We start from the raw sequence: 18,272 nt of genomic DNA on the forward strand, positions 1-18,272 counted from the left end.
AAAACAGCCAACCCCAATCACAGGAAATGCCCAAGCAAAGCCACCCTTGGCCACAAATCAAAAGATAATGAGACTGAGATATTCTTCCTGAGAACTCACTGCAACTTTGAACACTTATGAAAAGCTCAGTGTCAAAACTGCTTTTTAACATGGTTTCTGGAAACACACCTAGTTGTTTAAGTCACACTGGCTCAGGTGAAAGCCAGAGACCTCACACTACTTTCTTTTCCTCAGGGAAGTAAGTCTACCAGAGCAAGGGGAGATTTTCATTTTCAATTTTACAGATTTCAGTACCGTTTAAATGTGTTCCTCTTGCATTAAAAACCATAATAAAAGGAGAAAATCTTCACATTATACATTCTTCCTTGTGATCAGCCTGCAGAAATATGAATACTGCCCAGAGTCCATGCACACTTAAAATCATCAGTGTCATTTATAAGAAGAAAAATGGAAACAAGCATTCAATAATCTGGTAATGTTAGCTTAAACTAAATCCATACAATAAAAATTATGAGCACCTAAAACAGTTACCAATACTAATTAATAACACAGACATAATAGATTTGTTAAATGATTAAAAAATAGGGGCAAAAATAGGTAAGCATTCTGAACCTGAAATGCATGTGATCCATGTGTATGTGGTGTGTTAGGAAGAGAATACACCGAAATATTAACAACAGTGATATAGTGATATCTGAGTATAGACAAAATGTTTTCTCTCTTACTTTTATATTTCATCCATTATTAAAATACATACAGGCTAAATGTAATGTGGTATTCCAGGTTGGGACCTGGAACAGAAAAAGGAAATTAATGGAAAAACTTGGAAAATCTGAATAAAGTCTATAACTTAGTTAATAGTAATGTACTAATGGTAATATCTTAGTTTGCTAACTACACCATGGTTACATTATGAGAAGCTGAGTTTATTATGGAAACTTTCTACTATCATTGCAACTCCTCTAAAATGTAAAATTATTTTTCAAAAATTTTAAAAGATACATATATTCCAAGCCACACTAGAAATCATAATGGCAGAAAGCTTTTGTTTTTTATTTGTTAGGACCACATAATTTGGCATGTATAAACTTTTGTTTTTTAGATATATCTTGTTCTTCCATCTAGATTATAACTTCTTATGGGCCAGAGCTATTCTGGGCTTCTCCAGTATCCCCTAGATAGCATCTTTATCTTTCACTTTTTAATATAAATTAGAACAGATTCAAAGTAATACTTCTGATATTCTTAGATTCACACTCACTCTCTTGCATCTCAATATGAAAGAAAGCAGTACATGAACAACCTGGACTCAAACTACACACAATGCTGGTTGTGTTCACAGCATACGTTGTTAACAGAGCTTCAGCCTGTGTACACCTGCTGACAAAGGGAGGTTGAGAATCATCATTAAAATGGCTTAACTGCTAGATGTCCTGAATTCAGAACACAAAAGTTTATTTATCTCACCACACATAAGAAGTTTATTTGAAAGGTATATGCCAATTTAAAGAACCACGCCCAGTGGCTCAGGTAAAGTATTTCTTAGGACATCAATGAGGACATCTCTTGGGCTACGTCTGCATTCATTAAAGCAGTTTTTATTAGTCCATATCTTTTTTTTTTTAAAGAAATGCAATCTTATAATTTATTAATTTATACAAAAATTCTGCCTGAGTGCCTACCACATACCAGGAAGCACCTACACCACAGTAATTAATAAAACGGATGCTATATCTATGCATAAGAAATTAGTTGTGGAGACAAACAATAAGTCAGGCAAACAGTAAATAAAGAATTATAGAGTGCAAAGTGTCATGAAATAAATAAACTGGCTCCTGGATGAGGGAGGAGCCTACTTAGATGGGGAGACCAGGAAAGAATTCTCTAAGGCAGTTAGATGAGACCTAAAGGATCAGAAGAGGACAGCCATGCAAAGAACGGGGAGATAGTGCATGAGGCAAACAAAAGTTCTCAAGGTTGGAAAATAAACATGTGAAATGGTGCCAATTTAAAGAACCACGCCCAGTGGCTCAGGTAAAGAATACAGAAGGCATATTTTGTATTGGCACACAACTGGGACTTGGCAGTAGGTGTCACTGAGTGTCTAGGAGGTGGAGGAGATGAACGGGCTATGAGAAATACGAAAATGTGAACATTCTGCAGGAGATCAGAGAGATCCCAAATTTGCCTAAGTGGATCTTTTTTCATTTTACTCCTATGCTATTCTCGTGGAGACCTGAATATTTCTGAGCCATCACAGAGAAACAGAGACACTTAGAACTGTCAAGCAGGTTTCACTAAAATCTGGAGGTGTCTGGAATAGAAGTGAAAGTTTACATCATCAGGACTATATCATTTCTTAGGAGACAGTCGTCATCTATGTATCAACAAACGAAGCCTAAGGCAGCCTTTTCTTCAGCACTTTTCCTTGACTCCATCCCCCGACTCAGGAAATAGTGCATAATCTGTGATAACTTGCCGTGTCCCACATATTATCTACCATTAACATAAATCAACTTTGCGTGTTTGTAATTTATGTTTCGGCACTTAGAGAATATCTTGTTAGTTACTTTAAATAGATAAATCAAGTGAAAATTTTGTTAATAAAATATTAGAAATGTCATTGGACCTCTGATTTATTTAAAGATGTCTAGCATTCCTGATCTCCATTTATTTCAAGTTTTCAGGAAGAAAAATGGTTAGCTAGATCATCCTGCTCTTATTTTTATTCCTTCATTTAGGAGATTACATCTCAGCTCTAAAACCATTTTTAATAAATAAGATATGCAATTTTTAACTGTTGATATTTTTTAAAGAATAAACATGATCAAGATTAATTCACGCAGTCCCAGATAATTCTCAAATAATGGATTAGTTGGCAAAGCACATTTGATTCATGTCTTATAGTCGAGCCTTTTTATTTTAGCTTCATACATATATACAAAAATTTACTCCTTTGTTTGCTTAAAAGCCAGAACTGCTTATGCAACAGAAGGAAATGAATATGGGCTACACACTACTAGGTAGTACATACCAATTACCCAGCTTACAAATTGTACATATTCACAGGGAATGAATAGGATATAGCAAATTAATATGATAAAACAAAAAGCAAATGGTGTTCATGAATTACAGAAAGGTTCTGTTCAAAAGCAGAGTGTCAACTGGTAAGAATTAAATAAATAAAAAATAAATAAAGAGGACAGTAGGAAACTTTTGGAGGTGACGGATAAATTTAAACTTTTGGAGGTGACGGATAAATTTATAGGATTAGATAAACAGACTCATCAAGTTGTATAATTAAATAAAAACATATAAAGAGCTGTATGCCCATCATACCTCAATATTAAGTGGTTTAAAAGAAAACAAAGAATTAAATAAATGGAAAACACTAAATGATAAAAACAAAATCTGGATGAGCATACGGAAGAGGAATAGAAGGAATACTTTCCTCTTCAAGCAAAGTTATGTCCATACCAAGTCTCAAGTCAGAAACTGATTCTACATTTTAGGTGCCACTTTATTTATATTTTCCACCTAATAGTCTGAAGGGCAAAAGACTTGTTGCTGACCTTGGAAATAATTACCAACATTCTTCATTTACTATTTGAATGATTATTGTCCTCCATGCATTGATAAACATATGTAATTTAGATGCTGATGAAAACTCAGGTAAAACAAAGTAATGGAGCTAGTCACCATTTTTACAATTTCAGAATGGACAGCAAAAGAATTCACAATCTGACATTGTATTGAAGGAACTTAACATGTTGATTTTTTTTTTTAGTATTTACCAACTAATTGTATTAAGTACCAATGTTGAACATCAAAGTAACATTTATTGTAAAATGAGAAATAAGCCATGATGAGAGGTTTAAAAAAAGCAAAAGTTCCTAAGGCCATTCTTACTCAGTGTTGACTAAACTTAGTAAAGCATAGAGATTGGGTAAAAAACTTACTAGGCTCAGCAACTAAGTAGCCAAGTGATCTGGAAAACCTCAGGGGCTTCAGTTTCATGATGTACAAGGTAAGATTATTGAACAATATTTCTTAGGTCCTTTATTAGCCATGAAGTTCTATGACTGACTCTGAGAGGTATGATACTGTTGCCTTCCACTGAGTACAGACAATGATGAATTACTTTCCAACTTTTAAGTATGCTTAACCGACAAACTACTGGCTAGTCTAATAACACACTAAATTTTTAGCTTAGATCTTGCTACCCCTGAGAAATACTGAGCAATAACATGGACAGGGATCTTGAAAATTAGTTATTCATATAAACTCAAGCCTGAAGCAACATCTTCCTTTCAATTTAACTTCTTTTCATTACATGACTTGTTCAAAACCAAAAGAAGTAGAATTCTATTCTCTCCTCTCACTTTTATGGTAGTTCCACACTCTATTGCACACACATTACTCATTGTAGTCACACTACTCCTGCATACACATTACCTATACTCTCTGTACACTCATAGAACTAGCAAAAGTAAGAAAAATCATATGATCAAAGAACAAATGCTGCAAATAGTCATTTACCAGAGTGTCAATTTAAAAGCCTTTACATATTTAAAAGTTAAATAGAGAAAGAATTGCTTACTATGCCCAAAGAGGCATACCTGTAGTTAATTAGGGGAAAAAAAAAAGAGTAACAGAATTTTTAGTAATACCTATTACACAGCAAAGCTATTTCTTAAGAAAAAAATAAAGAAAATGGTTAACACATCAGCCTGAGCTGGCCAAAGATCAAGTTGACAAAACTAATTTTAAACAGGGATTTATAGGATTAGATAAACTAATGCTGAGTATTTTTTTCTCTATTTTCACATATGCAATTTCTCTGACCAACCTTCCAGTGAGGTTGCAGATACCCAGCAATGGTAATGAATAAAACAATGAGCAAGCAGAAGCTAAAAGAATGAGGAAAGTCTCTGTACTCCTACAGCTCAAAGTCAAAATTCAAAGTCGCTATTCCATAACCTATCCGATAAAAGAGAAACATTCAGATACTTAAATTTAGTCCCTAAAGAAAAGTCCCCCTGTTAAATAAAGCACTTCACAGCCTTCCTCTCTCTGAAGCTATTGTCAGGAGCCCTTTCTACCTTTGGTCCTGTTAACACAATAGCATCATTGCCTCTGGCATACATCTGAAAAGATGTTAACAGCACTTCATTCTAGCATTTCCAGTTTCAGGGATGGTTGAGAGGTTTGCAGTGGGACCATATGCTTGTCCAGTAATGCTAGAGCTTTACCTGCAAAGCTCTAGTAGGTTGTGATGATTAGTGGGTTAGAATAGTCGGGCAAACCATGAGGTGGAAGATCTGACTTTACCTAATGACCTAAAGGGAAAGCTGCGTGTGCCTTGCAATTTCCTGGAACCAGAGAGGAGACTTGTTCTGCCTCTCCCAATTTCTCAATAATTCCAGGAATCTCACATCCTGGATATCTCTTTTTTCTGTTTGGTGTGAATTTGGGTATTATGTGGCCGTGAGGAGAAGCCACAGATACCACATCTAAAATACAAGGAGGAATGTGTTATAGAGAAATAGGAAATTGCCTCCCTCCCCTGCTCTAGCCATGGTTCCCTCACCATGTCCAGAGATTCAGTATGATGCAACCAGCCTCATTAGAACTTACTTCATGAAACTACCCTAAGCTCAGAGTATAGGGGCAGAAAAATGGGTGTGTCTCAGCCCATCTTTGACCTGTTAAGGCATCGGTATGATGATCATGCCTGATCCACTTGAACTTAAACTGTGAACCAGAACATTCAATATCTACGGTGGAGGCATCCTTCCTCAATTCTCAATTATTCCTCTTTCAAATCGACTTTCAAAAGTATGTCAGGAAATTCTTAGTTTTCTACCATGGCTGAAGGGGCTAGAGGAAAATCGGTTAATGTTAACACAGGGTCTCATACCCATGGCAGAAGAGACTGGGATTAGCAGGGATCCAGTGTATGCATCTGACACGAATGAGCTTTTATTTTAATAAGCTGCCTGTACAAGAGGCTTTCTAGCAGAACAAGAAAGAAAAGAAGCTTATGATCTGGCAAAATGTTCTGAGAAGTATGCTAAATTTGAATTCAAATGGAAAAAGACCCTATTTCAAAGCAGTTTTTCTTAAAAATTGAGCCACAATCTTATTAAGCTCTTGACATCTACCTACCAGTTAAAACAATTATAACAGAGAAACAAGTTAAATAAAACTTGATGAAGCATCGACTCCAGAATATGGGACATTCTACAGGACTTCTGACATGGTCTAACAAATTGATTGCATTAAGTGTGTGTGTGTGTGTGTGTGTGTGTGTGTGTGTGTGTAATGATGTAACAACCAATTGCAATGTGTGGACCATATTTGGACCCTAATTTGCACAAACCAAATGTGCAAAGTCATGATAATCAGGGAAATTTAAACATAGACCGAGTATTAAATGACCTTAGGAAAAAGTCCTCATCAGTTACAAGTCTATCTTGAAGTATTCACAAGTTAAATAAAAAGATACTTAAAATTTCCTTTAATGTTCTCAAGAAAAAAAGTGGAACAGTAGATAAAACAAAATGAGAGAAATTTTGATTATTATTGAAGCTGAGTGATAGGGAGATGTTGGTGCCTTCTTCTTCAAAATTTCCATAAAAACGAAGGTTTAAAAGCCAATGTATCACCATTAATCTTTTAAAATTATATAAATATCATTATTATAACATAATTTACCATAGCACATAATGGAAATAATCTAAATTTCATATAGTAGAAAACAATTTCTTGAACTGATAAACTGGTCTCATAAAAATTAGGCAGCCATTTTATGAGAGCTGCAATACAGGAAGGTCCAGTGAAGGGTTCCTGTGTCGGGTTTCTTCCCAGAAGAAAAAAAAAGTGGAAAACAACATTGCCATGTACCTCCTTTGTGCTGGGTACCCCACAAAGTACTTTACCTGTGCTACATAATGTTTTTCTTCTTTCCTTATTTCATTCAGTTTTATTTTTTCAAGGATCTCACATCCTCTCTATATATACATTATATCATTTCTACTAAGGATAAATTTGGAGATGATTAGAACAAGAGGACTGCCAGTGCTAGAGTCAGAAAACTCTATTTCTTCAAACTCTCAGGTACATATTCTTTTGTAAGACTTCCACTATTTTTCAGATGGCAGAGCATATAAGGATATACACTGACATGGACATCAGTATTTCTTAAAATACATTGTGGGCATAAAGAATGCTAAATACTTTGTGAATTTTGTCTCGTATAAGCACATCTTTCTGTTTAAAATTAGTCCCTTTTCCGAAACTAGGTGCTGACATAGGAATGAACTGAGGAAGTTTAGAAAGCCTTATGAGGACTTAGCTCTCCCACCTGGCATATGCTATCAAGATGGCCCAGCACCCCTGACCACTGATTTACATTCTTCTCTGCTGCATGCTTGCCTGTGCCTATTAGACTATTAAAATATTAATAGGGTCTTGGTATCTGTCATTATTAATTTTATAGAGTAATAAGTACATGCTGAGCCATAGTATTGATAGATTTGTAGAATATGTTAATTGTAGCACTCATTTCTCAGCTGTTACTATTTTTTCAGATGGTTTTCCTTGACTAATCGTATTTGATGTTTAACAGTTTGTCATCTGCAATTCTGCATATTTAGTCCTTAGATATCTATTTATATATGTATTTTATAATGTCTTTACAGCAACAATTTATTAAATAATTATTGTGTCCCATCACACAATGACAAAATCTTCTGACAAATATCTAGAGAAGTTAGCTAAGAAATGAATAGATTATTAAACCTGGCATAAAAATAATATGTTCTTGCTTTTGAAATGAGAAAACTGAAGCAAAAAGTTAAATTACTTCCTAGGAACCAACATGCATGAAAATCTATTATTTTCTAATTCTAGAAGATTGAAATGTACTAAATTTAGTTTTGAGATGTGCACTTATCAAAGGCAAACTCAGGTGTGTTTCTTGGTTAGAGTCTACTACTCAAATATAATTAAAAAGATAACTAATAAGTATTTTTCATTGTTACCTAAAATACAAATTATTTTAAGGTAATGATTCTTATTCTTAATAGGTGAATGCCAACATACCCCCAGTCTTTTTATTATCTTCAATCTATTTTCGCTATTATTTCTAAGACATCAGTACTTTATTTGCCCCTAAAACGGGATGGTGAAGGCAAAAAGTAAAACCCACGGTCTTAAGTTAAAAAGGCTTATGCTTCATATCCAATTACATATAGCACAGTTTCCCTCTAAACACTTGAGATAAATCAACACTCACACTATACTGCAGATAACTGTCACTGCTTACTCACTGTGGAAACCTAGCCCTCCAGGAAGAGGGCTCTGAGGAAAAGGTGAGGAATGCGGGTAGAACCAGAGAATAATTTGGCTGGTTGCATTATCGCCATCACTATTTATGAAATACCTCTTTCTGTGGCTTCAGGCAAAAGCAGAAATGTTTTCAATTTGGAGGCTAAAATAGCTTCAATTATGTTTTATCTAAGGCTGTCTCTATCACAAATCAGATAGTGATACATCTCTTTTAAAAAAAATTTTTTTAAATATGGCCTGTACGGCTCTTAATGGCCCAACATCACGCATTGACAAATGAAAACAATAGGCTGCTTTGCTTATTCTCTTGGGCCACAACTAAAATACAAAGACACCCAACAAAACAAACAGAAAAAAATTATTAGTGGAGGTGTTTTAAATTTTCAGATTGTGCAGTTCAAGTTTAAATTGATAATCTGGGTCTCTTCTCATGACGCTGAAGAAGCTCACAGGTTTCAACTGTAAATCTCAGTCTACTTCCCAAAAGCATTCAATGACGAATTCTATGGTAAAAAATTACATAAAATGGGATGCTTGGGAAACAAGGTGTTGTAGTTAACCCATGATTCTCCACAAACTCCTTCTTATTTTCTACTCCTATCATTAGAAATCTTCTAAAAACTAGTTTTCTTTCCATCCGTATTTAGAATATAGCTGAAAACTTCTTGGATGAATGAAGCTCTCTTGGGGGTTAATTCATCATTCTGAAATCAGTGATCAGTCCATGTTACTGCAAGAACAGAAAATGTAATAGGAAGTACAATGTTGATACCATAAACATCCTGTAAGCTGTCACTTGTGATCTCTTTTTCTAAAAACCTACAGTGGGCATGACAGGGGTGGATGAGTAGAGGTGTGAGAGTGTGTGTGAACAGATGAAGACATGCTATGAAGTTTCCAGTTGACTGACATTTGCTCCATCATGGACTGATCTACTATACATTCTTCATATCAATATTTTTGGCCAGACAGTAGCTTTCTTTGTCTCAGGCACAATAATGCAATTACTTATTAGCTTTGCTCCAGTAATACAACTGAGTAATGTGTCCTCCCAAATCCATATGGTTAAGCCTTAACCCCCGATGTGATGGTATTTGGAGGTGGGGCCTTTGGGCAGAAAAGTAGGTTTAGATGAGGTTATGCTAGTGGGGCCTCACGGGATTAGTGTCATTATAAGAAGTGACACTGGAGAGCTTACTCATCCTTTTTCTCTCCAAAGGGGTCATGTGAGCATACATTGAGGAAGCTACTGTCTGCAAGCCAGGAAAAGAGCTCTCACCAGAACCCAGCCATGCTGGCACCCTGATCTTGAACTTTTGGCCTCTGGGACCGTGGGGAAACAAATTTCTGTTGTTTAAGCCAGCCAATCTATGGTATTGTGTTATCACAGGCTTAGCTGACTAAACTAGGTACAGAGACAGAGACAATTTGGAAATAGTCATTTCCATAAAAATAGAGTTGTTCTAAATGCAATGGACAGTTATTTTATCTCCTTCATACTCATATTTATGAGTTTCACTTAAATAGACACCCCTTGGCTAGTGTCCAAGGCTGCCATCCTTAGAACAGCCAACTAAAGCATAAGAACTAAGGAACAAGTGAATATAATCCTTCTCAGACGATGGCACAGACAATTTCATTTCCTATTCATGATGGCCTGCTGCAACTGCAGCAGATAAAAGCAAAGGCACTTCTTGTTCCTTTTGTGACGCTGGGGCCCTGCATCTGGGGAAGCCAACACTGGGATACACTGTGTATCAGGAAGGCATAAGTCTGCTGAACAGCCCTGGACTCTGTTCATACCTCCCTCCTTACATTCCCCATGTCTCCATGTTATCCAGTAAACTAAAGTAAGTAATTCTTTGTTGGAGAGTAACTTAAAAGGAATGGAAAACTGCTAAATCCACTATAAAAACCAGGTTCAATAAGTTCTGGCTTTTGCAAATCTGCAACTTTCTATTTGATACCATATGGTTCTATTACATTAGGGCGCCTACAAAGTTAACATACACAGCCAGGTTTACCAGCTGTCAATGGTGAAACGTGAAGAACCTCTCAGAGACAAATCATTTTCTAATAAACTAGCAGTTTTCTCCTGCTTAAAAAAATAAATAAAATGTCAATGCCACACAGGCAAGTACAGAGATGGAAATAAAAGCACTATCACCACAAGCTTTATTATTTTTTTAAATAAAATCAATTTGGATCAATTTGAGATAACTGCTGGGAGATGCAAGGTTTTACTTTTAGATACGTCATTTGTTTTTGCTTCCAATCTGGGCTCAAAAGGAACATTACCAGTGTTTTTCCAGTTGCACGATGCAGTTCTAGAAGAGTTAAAATAAGAAGCCCTACCTGTTTAATCTGCCAGAAAACACATGAGAAGAGCAATCAGCTCTGGGAAGAGATGCTCGGAATGAGCTATGCCTGGCTGCTTTAGGCCATGCTATTTGTCAGTCTTTCAAAATTCAAGTCATTACCAGATGCTGATCTACTATAATATTGTGATATTTTATCTGATTACACTTACCTGATTGTGCCTTATCTGCTATTTGCCTTCCCATTCTTCCATGTATATTAAATGCAGGTGCTTTTATTATTCTGAGAGCTAGAAAGTGTTGACTGCTCTGAATATAAATGGGGATATTATATCATTAAGTTGCTCTGAAAGCAGGGCCATTCTCTGTGTAAATCACATGCAAGGTACCTAGTGGAGACACAATAAACCATAATGTCTTGAGAAAGAAAGCAATGAGGAATGGATAAGGAGATAAAAATTTAAGGCATTGTTAAAGAAGGGTAATCTTCAAAATCCTATTTGGTTCTTTCAAACTAGCATTTGTTGATAATATAACCTTTGTATTTGAAACTTTTTTAAGTTCATAAAAAAAAAACTTTGGGGGTGGGGGCGGCATCATAACATGGAATGTTATCACTAATAGAATTGCATAGAAACACCATCACTAACGTTCTATGGTTTGTCTAAGTTAGAAAAACATTTTGAAAGTACCAGCCTAATATTTTAGAGAAGTACACTTTTCTTTGGCAAATATATTCTTACTCTACCTGGCCATACAGCTCAAACAAGGTTAACAAATGGCCAAATGCTTTAAGCATTTTCAGACATTAAAAGGTGAGTAGTTTAGAATCTGGTTGCAAATTTCAAAGGAAGTAATATGCAGTGAATTAAAGCAGAACTGTAACAATGTGTGGCTGCCCGACGGTCGGGGGTTATACGTTCTGCTTAGTTTCCATCATGCTGGTCCCACTAAAAGTTAATCCACAGTTATTTAAGTGGAAAGTCTCAGAAAATCCTTTTCAGAACAAACGTTATGTGAGAGTTAAAATGAGTCACTGCCCTCTGTTGGGTAGAATATCAGATGACCTGTCATTTATCAGTGTCAGATTCTTCTACCCATATTGACGGCTGGGAGCCAGGCCTTATAAAGGAACACGAGTTACACTCTTGCCCTGAATCAGTGTGGCCAGAGTCACCTTCTGACCCTCAGATCTGAACATGTGAGACAGAAGAAAACAAGTCTAAGGATAACTGGGAACATGAGGAGTTAGGTTCTCTTTCTTGTGTAATCAAGGAGAATGTGGATTCTGCTCTTACCTCTCAAATTCCACGTGCGTGAACACTGCAGTATTAGGATTTGGGTGCTGCTCTCTGCTCCCTGCCATTCATCATTACATATAAATGCACAGAAAGGTCAATTTTCTTTTAACTGAACAAACGTATGTTTGAGGTTGCTCTTTAGTCAAAGAATGCTTTATTATTCTTAAACTACATGCTTGAAAACAAAACATGAATATGAAAGATGGTCTTTTTTGAAAATAATTCCATATTTACACACATTTTCTCTGGAAAGATGTTGTAATAGGTCTCTCATAAACTGATTAAACTTCATTTATTTGTTTTTATATAAAGTAATTTTAACTGGGTATTATTTTACACTGTTTGGAATATCTAGTCTTGGAAAATGGTGAAAATTATTGAAAAGAGAAAATAAATATCCCAAATATAAAAGGTAAAACTATAAGGCTTTCATAAGAGTATGGAAGAAGAATATGTTCATCACTTATGGGCAGCCGAGATATTAGGTTACAAAAAGCAATAACCATAAAAGAAAAAAAAAAAGCCTTCATCAAAATGAAAAACGTTTACTCATCAAAAGACAACACTAAGAAAATGAATAGGCAAGGCACAGACTTGGAGAAAACACTGGCAAAACACATATCTGATAAAGAACTGTTATACAGGATATACAAAGAACTGTGACAATTCAACAATAGAAAGACAAACAACCCAATTTAAAATGGTCAAAAGATCTGAAGAGTTGAAGAGTATAGACACACGAATAGCCAGTAAGCACATGAAAAAGTGCTCAATGTCACTGTCATCAAGGAAATGCAAATTAAAACCAGAAGGAGACACCACTATGCACTCACCAGAATGGCTGCAGGTAGAGACTAACATCAGCAATCAAAGGATGAGGTGACAGAGCACGTGAAGCAGCATGGTTGATGGCAGGGTACAATGACACTACTATGCTGGGAAAAGGCCTGATAAGACTACCCTGTGACCAGCAGTTCTACACATAGGTATTTACCCAATATAAATAAAAAAATATTCATAAAAAAGACTTGTGCTATTCATAGCTGCTTTATTCATACCACCTAAAACAAGAAAAGAGCCTAGGGTCCATCAATAGAACAAATAAATGGTGGTAAGCAGTGCAACCGGCAATACAAAAGAACAAATTGCTGATACATAAGAGAACATGGATAAATCTCCCAAATATTGTGCAGAGTGAAAGAGTCTTACATTAAAAAAAAAAAAGAGTGTATATTGCATGATTTCATTTACATGCTAGAATGTGCAAAACTAATCCATAGTGGAAAAAATCAGAACAGGGGGGTTACCTCTGGGGTTTGGGGGAAGGATTCACTGAGAAAAAGAATGAGAGAACTTTCTGAGTTCCATATTTTGATAGATTATACATGTGTATGTTTGTTGAAACTCAGTCAATGCAATCTTAACAAAATCTTTTTTAAAAATACCTCAGTTTGTCTGAATGTAAAAAGGCTATAAGAAGCAGTGCAATGAGGCAAACACTGAAGCCTATTAAAAATGTGACATAATTTTTAAACTCTGTTTTCACACTTCTAACCATCCTGCCTGCTTATACTTGTCAAAAACCTGAAACGATAGCTGAAGGCACCTCTGAGGCCATTTCCAGACATCTCCTGCCACCTCAATCCTTGTCTGCAGAGATGGATAAATGATTGCTTTGGGTTCATAGCTCACTTGCAGGTTCAAATCATAGTCATTGCTTTTAGATCATCTCCTTGTTCACGTATAGAGTTAGGGAACGACAGCAGGTTCCAAACAGAAAAATGGGTTATCCGGCAACATAATGATCAAACAGCTCTAAGTTGATATAGTCCCTGTGGCACAGGTACTAGAGAAACATAGCAAGGCCTGGAAATGTCTTTGGCCACCAAGGTTATGCTTTTACACATTAATTGTGTGAAATAAATACATATACTTATATCATATGTATGTGTGTGTGTGTGTGTGTATGTATATAAATAAAGACATTTCCTATCCAGTCTTATAAATCTGCCAAAACTAAAACTAGGTTGCCCAAATATTTTACTGGCAGGTTTTCACAGATCACTGATGAAATCTATACTTTCTTATCCCATGACATCAAGGTCAAATTCAACTCACTAAACAGTTGTGGCACATTTCCACAATAAGAAGTTAAAGAGCAGACTTTCCAGAAGAGGAATAGGGGTGTCTCCATTGAAATTATAGCATACTTTCTTACACGAGTGTCCCGTTGCTCATTTGTTAGTGTTTGTTAGTCTGTAAAAATTTCTTCATCTCTGAGGACTTACTGAAATCCATGGGTCTGGATTGGAAAACACATAGAGCATTCTTGAAAGTCAAAAGAAGTTCAGTAGCTATTTGCTTATAGACTAACTCATCCATCTAGAGACTGATCTCTGCCTAATTCCCTGTGATTCTATTGCTGTTATTTATGAGGACTGCGGCATCGTGTTTCAGAAATTACCAACCAGTCAGCACTGATAGGTAGGTATTTTTCTTGTGCATTCAGTGGCAAGACACATATATAATAAATTCTTAGGAACTTTATCTCTTTCAGTTAGAGTCAAAACACCTGCTGACTCAGTGATTTGCCACAAAATCTATTCCTGGATAAAAGGGAGGACCACACTCTACAGAAAAGAAGTATTTCAATACTTCAGCATTTCCAGGAACAGAGAGGTACTAATGAGAAACAAAGTAAGAAACTATATTCCATGACTGAGAAATTGTTTCTGAATATTTTTATACTATTTTAAACTTGTTCCCAATGGAAAAATAGCAAGAGATTAATTGCCTACATATCCATTGGATAAAAAAAAAATTTAACAAACTTATTTTACTTTTATGGTTGCACACATAGGAGTTATTAACCATCTGCCTTTGTATTATTTAAACATTATACAAATAAACATTATTTTACAAGCAGAAAAGTTATTCATAGAACTGTACATTTATTCCCCAATAATTCTTCTTTGCCACTTTAATAAAGGCCTAAAGTTACCATGATTTCAACTCTTTTTAAAATTCATTACCTATAATACTAGGAAAAACAGATGACAATACAATATTTCATTGTAAATGAATAAGGCCTTAAAGAGATTTTTAAAAATTTACCAGCAGCATCAATTACCTCCTTTTGAGGAAATAGTTATGAGGGAAAAAATGACACTCTAAATCGTAACTCAGGCTGTTAAAGGAAATGAGGGTGACACAGACGACTACCAGTTAACAGTTCCAATCGTGCTTTACATAGGCAAGTATCCTCTTGCATAACAACAGAACATGGCTAAACGAATTAACATTTTTCTTCTCTGCTTCTTCAAAACAGAAATGCGTATGTCTCCGGAATCAGACAATATATCATATAAAATAAATAGGAAGCCATATTTGCTATGTAAGGCAGGGAACAGAGGAAAGAGAGGAGGTAAACAGAAGTGGAGACAAGGCTTAAGAACTGAAGAAAGTATGTTTTGACCCAAATTTATTAAGATTAGAGAAACACCCTAAAGAACAGAAGTCAGAATAAACCAGCCAGAGAAAAATCTGCATTGAAGACAAACTCTGATGTGTATTATAAAGCCGAGATGAGACAGAACTCTGGAGAAATGTAATATTCAGCTGAGTATTGAATGGAGCATGCATGTGGGGAAACTACCAAGACTCAGAAAGAAAGAAAGAAAGAAAGAAAAGAAAGAAAGAAAGAAACGACATAAGGGCAGGAGGTAATAGTGCCCAGCACCCACACAAGGCTACAAGTAGTGCCTATTCACAACAGCCAGATTGGAAAAACCATGTGATTCACAGAACATTAAGTTAAATACACAGAAGGGTGTTTCATCAGTAGTAGGAACTAATCTGTCCTAGAAGGAGCATGTTCCAGTCAGACTTAACAAATCTTAAAGGCAAGAATGGAAAGGATCAAATTGTTTTCAAGTAACCTAACTGTATTTCAGTAAAAATGCTCAAGGCTATATGAATAAAAATATTCAGCATTCAACAAAGGAAAATTCACAATGTCTTCCAAGCCTCTAAAGAGACTGGGAAATGTGATCCATCATTCACAGAAAAACTCAATTGAGAATAACCCAGAATTGACACAGAATAAAAAGGCAATGGGTTTTAAAAAGTTATTATAACTATTTTCTATATGTTCAAAATGTTAAAGACATGGAAGATATAAAAAGGTATAAATCTAACTTCTTAAAATGAAAATTATAATATATAAGAAATGCATTAGCTGGGATTAACAGTTGGTTAGATAGTACAGAATAAAAGACTGTGAATTTGAAAGACAGAGAGAAAAGAGAATTTTTTAAAAATAGAGTATCAGTGAGTTTTGGTAAAAACTTGAAGTACACTAAACAGTATATGTATAATTGGAGTCCCCAAAGGAAGAAAAAGGCAATGAAAAATATTTGAAGAAATTATGACCGAAAATTTTCCAAATTTGATGAAAATGATAGGCTCATAAATCCATGACTACCAATGAACTCCAAGCACAAGGAACAGAGAGAAAACTACACAAAGTTGCATTGCAATCAAATTGCTCAAAACTAGTAATAAAGAAAAATGTAAAAGCAGTCAGAAAAAGACAGTGTTATACAGAGAGGAATAATGATGACAGGAGGTATCTCACTGGAAGCAAGCAAATAAGAACACAGTGAAGCAACATCTTTAAAATACTAAAAGGAAAAAGACAATAAGTTTTGACAAGGAAATTGGAATCCTGAAACATTGCTGGTAGGAATGCAAAATGGTATAGTAATCGGGAAAAATGTCTATAAATTCATCAAAAAGTTAAACATATGACCTAGTAATTCCATTTCCAAGGTATATCTCCAAGAGAAATGAAAGTGTGCGACTTCACAAAAATTTGTACATGAATGTTCATAGCAGTATTATTTACAACAGCCAAAAAATGAAAATAACACAATAGCCAACCGATGGATGGATAAACGAAATGCGATGTATCCATACAATGAAAAATTATTTGGCCAGAAAAAGAAATGTATTAACATATGCTACAATATGGATGAATCTTGTCTAGGGCCATGCTACCCTGAACAAGCCCAATCCTGTCTGCTCTTGGAAGTTAAGCAGGGATAGGCTTGGTTAGTACTTCGATGGGAGACCCCCTAAAAAGACCAGGTGCTGTAGGTATAAAAAATAAAAAAAATAAGAGATTGTAAGCTGACAAGCTCCTTGCAATCTGTGAGGTCAACTAAGGGTTGCCTTGCCTAAAAAAAAAATATGGATGAATCTTGAAAACAAAGAAGCCAGGTATACAAAGCCACCTAGTATATGATTCCATTTATATGAAATGTCCAGAATAGGCAAATCCATAAACAGAAAGTATATTAGTAGTTGCCAGGGGTTGGGGAAAGGTGGGCATGGAGAGTGACGGCTAATGAGTATGAAGTTTCTTTTAATGAAACTGTTCTAGGATTAGATAGTGTTGATGGACACACAACTCTATAAAAACCTCTGATTTACAGATTTTAAAAGGGTGAACTTTAAGGTATATGAATTATATATCAACGATGCTTTCATAATTTAAAAAAATGATAGAAATACACTGAGGAAGGTATCTAAAAGGTGAAAGCTAGTGTTACAAATGATATGCTATGTACAAATACTATGCATAAAAATAAACTGTAAAGAAAAAATTTAAAATAAAAGGCTGAAATTATAAAATTAGATGGAAAAGAAAGACCAAACAAAATACTGCCTACAAGAAATGTAGTTTAAATATAAAGACACAAATAGATTAAAAGGTTGGAAAAGATATACTGTATTAACACTAATCAAAAGAAAGCAGAAGTGGTTAGACTACTAACAGAGGAAAAAAAAACAGACTTCAGAGCAAAGAACATTATCAGGGAAGATAATGTTATTTCATAATGATAAAGAGATCGATTTTTAAAGATAATATAATAATCTTAAACATCTATGCACCTAATAACAGAGCTTCAAAATACTTGAAGCAAAAATGACAGGATTACAAGGAGAAATAAACAAATCCGCAATTATCTTTGGAAACTTCAGTACTCTTCTCTAGTGAGCAGAGTTCTAACAGTACCTCCCAAATTCCCAAACATTGCTATACATGCCCTGCGTGATCCCTGGCCAAAACCTGTCTATATGAAATTTCACTCCAATGAGCACATTATGTTATATGGCAAAAGTAAGGAATTTTGCTCATGTAAGTAAGGTCACTTATCAGTTGACTGAGTTAAAATAATTATCTTGAGTCAGTCTGACCTAATCAGATGAGTTCTTTAAAGTAGGGTCTAGAGATTAG

General features: G+C 35.3%; 1 pseudogene; it reads left to right on the forward strand.

The window, feature by feature from the left end:
- The first annotated feature begins 17,012 nt into the window (after window positions 1-17,012).
- Window positions 17,013-17,131, forward strand: LOC118601523 (annotated as a pseudogene).
- The last annotated feature ends 1,141 nt before the right edge of the window (window positions 17,132-18,272 follow it).

Source organism: Rousettus aegyptiacus, unplaced genomic scaffold (assembly GCF_014176215.1).
Source record: "Rousettus aegyptiacus isolate mRouAeg1 unplaced genomic scaffold, mRouAeg1.p scaffold_m13_p_3, whole genome shotgun sequence".
Lineage (NCBI taxonomy): Eukaryota > Metazoa > Chordata > Mammalia > Chiroptera > Pteropodidae > Rousettus > Rousettus aegyptiacus.